Source organism: Neophocaena asiaeorientalis, unplaced genomic scaffold (genome assembly GCF_003031525.2).
Source record: "Neophocaena asiaeorientalis asiaeorientalis breed wild unplaced genomic scaffold, Neophocaena_asiaeorientalis_V1.1 scaffold177, whole genome shotgun sequence".
Taxonomy (NCBI): Eukaryota; Metazoa; Chordata; class Mammalia; order Artiodactyla; family Phocoenidae; genus Neophocaena; species Neophocaena asiaeorientalis.
In genome coordinates this window covers 9,608,043-9,616,197 of record NW_020172779.1, presented here as the reverse complement: position 1 = coordinate 9,616,197, position 8,155 = coordinate 9,608,043, and positions in this window count along the sequence as shown.

Genomic DNA, 8,155 nt, shown 5'->3' with positions numbered 1-8,155 from the left:
CATTTGAATTTTCAGAGTACAACCCCATACAGAGTATGGGGTCCCCTCAGGTCAAGTAACTACTTTAAAATTTTTTCCTTAGACTATGAAGCCATAAAGCCTGAAGAAACCCTGAGAGGCCATCTGCCCCAGGTACAACTGTTTTAGGATTATTTCAAGTATTTTATTTGCCCTATATAGTAAATATTTTTGGAATATTGCACAAATAGTGGGTTTCTTGATATCATCTGCGTTAGGCCCTTTCAACAAAACAGGAACAACTGAAACACATTCATATATAAATCAGCCTGCTTCAGAACGTACCTCTTTGCCAAAAATTCTGCTGTACTAAAATTGAGTATTTTTAAAGCATCTGTAAGGCAGGTCCTCTTTCAAGGTCAGTTAAACATGGAGTTTAAAGGAATTGTTCATTTCAAGATACATTTAGGGCGTCCCTGGTGGCGCAGTGGTTGAGAGTCCACCTGCCGATGCTAGGGGACACGGGTTCGTGCCCCGGTCCGGGAAGATCCCACATGCCACAGAGCGGCTGGGCCCGTGAGCCACGGCCGCTGCCCCTGCGTGTCCGGAGCCTGTGCTCCGCAACGGCAGAAGCCACAACAATGAGAGGCACGCGTACCGACCGCAAAAAAAAAAAAAAAAAAAAATGGCCATTTAAAGTGGGAATAAAGTGGTACATATGGGCTAATGAGAAAAACGCCCTTGACTTTCTTTTTTGCTCCTAATCTGACTTCTGAACCAACAGATAATTACCTTCATAAGGAAAACAATGCCATCCTGTGGAATTCCAGCAGGGCCTGTCCAGAGGATGTATATTCTAGGCCACAGGCTGGGAAGGGATATTTCTGAAGGTGAACTTCCTTACATGCAGAGACCCTGGATTTTCAAGGTTTGGCATGATAACTCTGGACGGAGCCAAGCACAGGAAATACTAAAGCTCTACAAGCGCTCAGAGAGAACAGGAAGGGCTGGGCTCCCACTGCCCCAGCCCCAAGCAGTGCCAGCTCTCCTCGAGGGCCCGGCCAGCCCCTGCCAAGTTCCCAAAGGACTGCGACAGCATAGAGCCAACTAAATCCTAATGACTGGGTTTGTATGGCACCCCAAGGTTTTCAAGGGCTCTCAGCTAACCTCCCACAGCCCAACAAGGAAGGTTCAGAAGGCTTTACTGAGATTGGGAAACTGAGGCCCCAGAAAAGTGCCCCGCGTCACACAGCTAGTCAACGGGGAAATCGCCTAGTTATCAATAGCTTGGTCTTTGCAGTCAGAGGAATCTCGCTGAAACCCTGGCTGGCTGCTCTCAGCTTATTACCTCACTCCCTGGAGCTGGTTTCCTCTCCTGCAATATGGCGCACGCTCCGGGATCAGGGTTCCGGGGCCACACTGCCAGGGGTCACAGCTCCACTGTGTAACAGTTGTGCGATCGTGGGCAGGTTACTTAACCTCTCTGTGCCTTGGTTTCCTCATCTATAATGTGGGGATGATACTGGTACCCATGGCACACACAACACACTGACTCTCACAAACACATGTGGGGAGAAAGAAGCCAAGCCCAAAAGGCCACAGTGTATGATTCATTATATTCGGTATTCAGATACGAGCCAGCTGCTTAATGAGTGTAGGGTTTCCCTGCGGAGTGCTGAAAATGTTTTGGAACTAGATAGAGCTGTTGGTTGCACAACCGTGTGAATGTACTAAATGGCACTGGATTGTACACTTTAAGGTGGTGAATTTTGTTATATGAATTTCTCCCTAATAAAAATAATTTTTTAAATGGGTCAAACTCGTCTTCAGTGCTGCAAGTCAAAAGAGTGGTCACTTCGGGGTGAGGAGAAGATGGGAGGGGACACGAGGGAGCCTGCTGGGAAATGTCCTGTATCTTAATCTAGGTGCTGGGTGATCACAGAGGTAAAAACTGATCGAGCTCCGTGCTTGAGATGTATGCCTTTAGAGGGTTGTTGTGAAAATGAAATGAGGTCATCCGCAGGAAGCTCTTTAAACAGCCCTAGCACGAAATAAATGCTCAATAATTTGTAACTATTAGTGTGATTATCTCATACTGTTAGGAGGATTGGATGATACAGTACACACAGCTTCTTTAGTAGAGAAGCTGGCTTTTCATATGGCCCCCAAACAGAGGCAATTTTCATTAATTTTAATTTGAACCCAAACCTTCTGGCTCAAGATTCATAACATTTTGCAAAGCAGTGTGCTGCCCACTCCCGGGGGTTGTTTTGACATTAGCTTTCTGGAAAAGAGGCAAGGACTTAAGGATTAGGGGTTGGTACAACATAGCGCTGCCTCTGGATAAACTGGGTTACCTCCCCCAAGCCAGCTTGGGTACAAGGCAAACTGTTTGCCATCACACAGGCAGAACTTGGAAGGGAAATGCATCTCTCGCTCACCCAAAGCCTGATGGTGTGCAGGGAGAGACTGTCCTTGCTAACTCCTGCTTCCATCGGCCCCTGGCAAGCAGAGCCCACCCTGCTCGTTAACATGCTCATTTTATTTGCTTACTATGCTGCCCAATTTCTTTTGATTGGCAAGCTTTATACAAACCCCAAAGAATGACACCCCCCCTCCACTGGGTCACCCAGTCCCAGGTACATCCTTACTTCCCCAGGACCTGAAAGGTGTGACAGCTTTCATTCATTGTGTGTCTCTCCTTCCAAACCCAACTCTCTGCAGGCATCCGTCCTGCTAGGGCTTGGTCATCTTTTCAGCCCAAGCATAGCTCCTGGAACTTAATAACAGGAACTTAATAAATGTGTGAGGAAGGAAGGGAGAAAGTAAGGGGCTCCCTGGCTGGACAGACCTTTGAGAACAGAATGATTTCCCTACCTTCTGATCCCAAGAAGATTCATTCAGAAAGAAAACCCTGAAGCAGAAAGAGCTTGATCTCAGGAGGGAAAGGCAATGGCTTCCTGGGTCATTCTGAGTCCATTTAGAAAAAGTTATCAAGATCCAGAAATTGCAGTAATTGTTGCTTTGCAGGTGGGGAGTTGGGTGTGTGAAATTAGGTGCAAAACAGTATGTGTAATTTTTTTGTTTTGTTTTCGTTTGGGGTTCAGGTTCTCTTATCTCTTATCAGCATGGTAATTTTGCGAGCATATAATGTCAACCACAACACATTTTCATCTAAACTAACTGAATTTAGATCTTAAAAATAAGTGCAACTCTTTACCTCCATGGTCTTCCTCCCGAAAACCCGTAACTGCAGACTGATCATGAGAAAAGCATCAAGCAAATCCCAATGGAGGAACATTCTACAAAGTACCAGACTGTTACTCCTCAAACCTCGTTAAAAGGTCAAACTCAAAAGGTCATCGAAAACAAAGAAGGTTTAAGAAACTATCATAGCCAAGAGGAGCCTAAGGAGACACACACACAAAAATGGAATGTGCTATCTGGTACAGGAAAAGGACATTAGATTAAAAACTAAGGAGATCTTGGGCTTCCCTGGTGGCGCAGTGGTTGAGAGTCCGCCTGCCACTGCAGGGGATACGGGTTCGTGCTCCGGTCTGGGAAGATCCCACATGCCGCGGAGCGGCTGGGCCCGTGAGCCATGGCCGCTGAGCCTGCACGTCCGGAGCCTGTGCTCTGCAACGGGAGAGGCCACAACAGTGAGAGGCCTGCGTACTGCAAAAAAAAAAAAAAAAATTAGAGTCTGAAAATCCCACCCATTTTACTAGCTCATGGTTCTGTGGTCAACAGTTTGGGCTGGAATCTTCTGCTAGTATCAGTCGGAGCTGGAGTTACTTTTGCTACTGTACGTCTCTGGCATCTGGACTGGGGCTGGATGATCTAAGATGGCCTTGTTCACAGTTGGCACAGGATGTCAGCTGGTGGGGCTCAGGGGACACAGCAGGGACAGGCCCGCATACCAAAAAAAAAAAAAAAAAAAAAAACCTAAGGAGATCTAAATAAACTTTGGATTTTTAGTTGCTAATAATATATCAATATCGGTTCATTAATTGTACAAAAAAGAAAAGAGTCCCATTCTAATTTAAGACATTACTAATAGAGAAAACTAGTTGTAGAATATATGTGAACTCTCCATACTATCATTGCAATTTTTCTGTAACTCTAAAACTATCCTTAAAAAATGAAATTCTTTTTAAAAATTTTTCTACAGAGCATTGTCCAAAATGTCAGTAACCCAGTCCCACTCACGACTCCCCTCCAAAATGTACCTGGTCATCAAGACTTTAACACCTCAGAGACGCCACCTCTCTTGTGTTTCTTACCCCCAAAGCGTCAGACCACCATTTAAGGTTAAAGACAATTGGGGGCAGGATGGGGAAATGACCCCTGCCTGGGCTGCCCCCCATTCCAGAAATTAAAATGACTCTAATATGTTTAGCTACAAACTAACAACTTGCTTATTCCAGGTATCCAAACTTGACAATTTAGTCATTTAGAAGAGCTGTTGCCATTTTATTGCATGTCAAGCATCGAGAACTATCTATGAGAAAGACAGATAAGGTCCCTTCCCTCCTGGGGATTCTGGTTACATTCCAGGATGCATGATAGACAGCTGGGCCAGGGAGGGGATGAGGGTGTGATGGTGACCAAGAGACCCTCTGCTCAGAGTTTGCTCCAGGTGCAGTGATGTGTGGTCAGGTCCCATCTGCACCCTCTGCTCTCACCTCTCTTCAGACCAGAGAGCTGTTTAACTGAGGTTTGATACAGCCTGCAGCATTTGGGTCAGAGATTTTTCCAGCCAAGTGATTGGGGGCTTGAATAGGATGCTGAACGCAAGGAAAGGTATCTCCAGGTGGCTCCGTTACTTTTGGCAAGTCATTAACAGCTCTTCCTTAGCCAAATACTCCTTGCATGTCCAGTGAGTGTGAGCCACTGTGCTCAGTGATGGTGATCGTGCAAGATACGTCTCAGGGAGCTCAGAGTCTAATGTGAGACACAAAACAGAAAAAGTGATGTGAGTCTGAAAACAGACTGAGAAAATACAGCACGAGGAGGGTTGGGGTATAGAGATAGAGATCTGCAAGGCTTCCCCAGGCCAGACCCCATGAATAAAGTTTTTTTTAAAAAATCAACTTTATTAAGGTGTCATTTACATAAGTAAAATAATCTGTTTTAACTGTTCTATGAGTCTGACAAATGTATACGCCTGTGTAACCACCACCACAAGCATGATCTAGAATAATTTTATCACCTTAAAAATTTCCTTTGAGGGCTTCCCTGGTGGCGCAGTGGTTGAGAGTCCGCCTGCCGGTGCAGGGGACACGGGTTCGTGCCCCGGTCCGGGAGGATCCTGCATGCCGTGGAGCGGCTGGGCCCGTGAGCCATGGCCACTGGGCCTGCGCGTCCGGAGCCTGTGCTCCGTAACGGGAGAGACCACAGCAGTGAGAGGCCCGCATACTGCAAAAAAAAAAAAAAATTTCCTTTGGGGGCTTTCCTGGTGGTGCAGTGGTTGGGGGTCCGCCTGCCGATGCAGGGGGCGCGGGTTCATGCCCCGGTCCGGGAAGATCCCACATGCCGTGGAGCGGCTGGGCCCGTGAGCCGTGGCCGCTGAGCCTACGCATCCGGAGCCTGTGCTCCGCAACGGGAGAGGCCACAACGGTGAGAGGCCCGCGTACCACAAAAAAAAAAAAAAAAATTTCCTTTGTTAGTTCTAGGAGTCCTTTTGCAGATTGCATAGGGTTTTCTATATAAGTAGTCATTATCTGTGAATAAAGAGCGTTCTACTTCCTTCTTTCCAAAAAAACCAAAACTTTCCTTTGTGCATCTTCGTACACAATCCCTGCCCTCTCCACCCCCAACCCCTGGAAACCACTGATGAATTTTGTTATTATAGTATTGCCTTTCCTAGAACTTCCTGGAATCATACAGTCTTTTGTTTCTGGTCCCTTTCATTTCGCCTCATGTCTCTGAGAGTCGTCCACGTTGTTGTATACGAGTACAGTCCTTCTTGTCGCTCAGCAGTACTCTATCACATGGACGTACCACAGGTGGTTTATCCATTCACCTACTGATGGACACTTGGGCTGCTTCCAGTTTGGGGCTATCCTAAGTAAAGCTGCTATTGATCTCAGTCTTAAAGGGTTAGTCTGTCAGAAAAGAATATTCTAGAAAAGAAGATCAGCAAAGGGAGGAGGAAAAAGAAAGACTGGAGAAAGAGGCAGAGGAACAGCCATGGCACCAATACTAAGGGAAGACATTGAAAAGACACGGCAGGATTTTCAGCAGAAGGATCACTTGATACAGTTTGCTGATTGGAGCCTGAAGATGACCTACGAGGACTGGAACTGGTTGTTTGTGATATGCACCAGACGTCCAGGAAGGGAGGTTTAATGAGAAGTGGGAAAAGATCTGTCTGAGTACACAGTTGGCATACAATGGTTGAAGCCATGGGTGGTGGCGAGATCACCCAGGCAAAGCACATAGAATGAGGAGTTATTTCAGGGGTCCTCTGTCTCCCCCATGGGCACAGAAGAACCTAGTACAGTGGTTAAGAACATGGACTCTGGGGCTAGACTTCTGGGCTTCAAACGCCAGCTGTGTGACATGGGTAAGTCACTTGGTCTCAGCTTCCTTGTCTATAAAATGGTTTAGAATACACCTACTCATGGGGTTGATATACGGATTAACTGAGTTCATTCATGCATAGCTCTTAGAACACCATCAGACATTTGCACATGAGAGGTGCTACTATTATTAATGTGTATTAAGGTGTTAGCTATTATTAATACAAAAAGAAGAAAAGTCCAGGGTATAGGTAGCAGGGAGACCTAAACTTGAATGCCGTCTCCATGCAAGGCAAGCCGAATGACACTGAGAAATCCAACATCTCTGAGCTGAAAATTCCTTACCTGAAAAATGAGGATAATGCTTTCTACCTCAGTAAGTTTTGGAAGGAGTAAATGAGTACCGGATCAAAAGAAGAAACCATCAAAGAATTCTCCCTACAGGGTTAATCTTTGTTCCCTCCTCTACTCCTTTATGTTCCCATGAAACACTATGTTTTTCATTTCCAGCACTTCCCTCACCACCATGGTGGACTGTTTCCTGGTGTATTAGTCAGGATGGTCTAGGTTATGCTGCAGTAACAAAGAGCGCCTGATTCTCAGTGGCTTACAACAGCCCAGGTTTACTTCTCACTCACCCTATGTGTCCAGCACAGATTGGTTGCCCATCTGTTCAGCTTCACTCAGGAACTCAACTGGACAGTACATCCCATTTTGGGGACATTGCTGGTCATCATGAGAGAGAGAAAAGAAAAACACATTAAAGAAGGTTGTTGACTTTTAAAACTTCCACCTAGAAGTAATACACATTTATTCTTTTGGCATTTCATTGTTCAAAGCAAGTTAAACGACCACACGGGTGTTTAACGTGGCAATGATGTGCAATCCTACTCAAAGGTGACAGGAATACTCTATCACACCTGGGCCGCTAAACTGAGAGCCTCGGGAAGACAAGAACCAGGCACTAGTCACAGCCACACCTCCACCCTGGCATAGTGCCCTTGAGGTTTGGTGAGTTAAGACTGAGAGCGCCTCCATTTGGCCTAGGTTTACTCTGCTCCAAGGTGAAAAGCCCTCCTCCAGTCACTGCTCCTGTAGAAAGGGGAGTGAGCCTGCTGTCATCAGAGGACAAAGCAGGCCCCCTTCCAGGTCACCAGAAGCCAGTGCGTTTGCTGACCAGTGAAGCAACTCCCACAGCCACCAGCTGCTCCCCAGTTTCCCAGGGGACCAAGCTCCTTTTTTATGTGGGCACGAGATAATAATTCACCACGTGCTTTACAAGCATTGTTTCATTTGGCCTTCAAAACATGCCTGTGAACCCTCTGATGCAGGCAGGTAGCAGCATCCCCAGTGGGCAGATGAGTCCATCAAGACAGTGGAAACCCTTGTGCATGGCTTCCTCCTTCCGTCTGTCCATCCTCTGGGGAGACCCCCTCTGTCCTCTGCACTGAAGCTGCCTTCAGCCAGCCCAGCGCACAGGGGTCTGACCTCCAGGCCCAGGATTCCAATGGCATTTCATGGACACCACACAGCACAGCCTTTCATGTCACACTGCTGTTCATCGTGGTCTGAGCACATGTCACAGCTCATCCATCTCCCACTCAGCGCCCGCTGCATAAGAGGCCAGGCCTGGCTCTGGGCAAGTCCCCTCCCCCTGCCACCCACCCCCACCT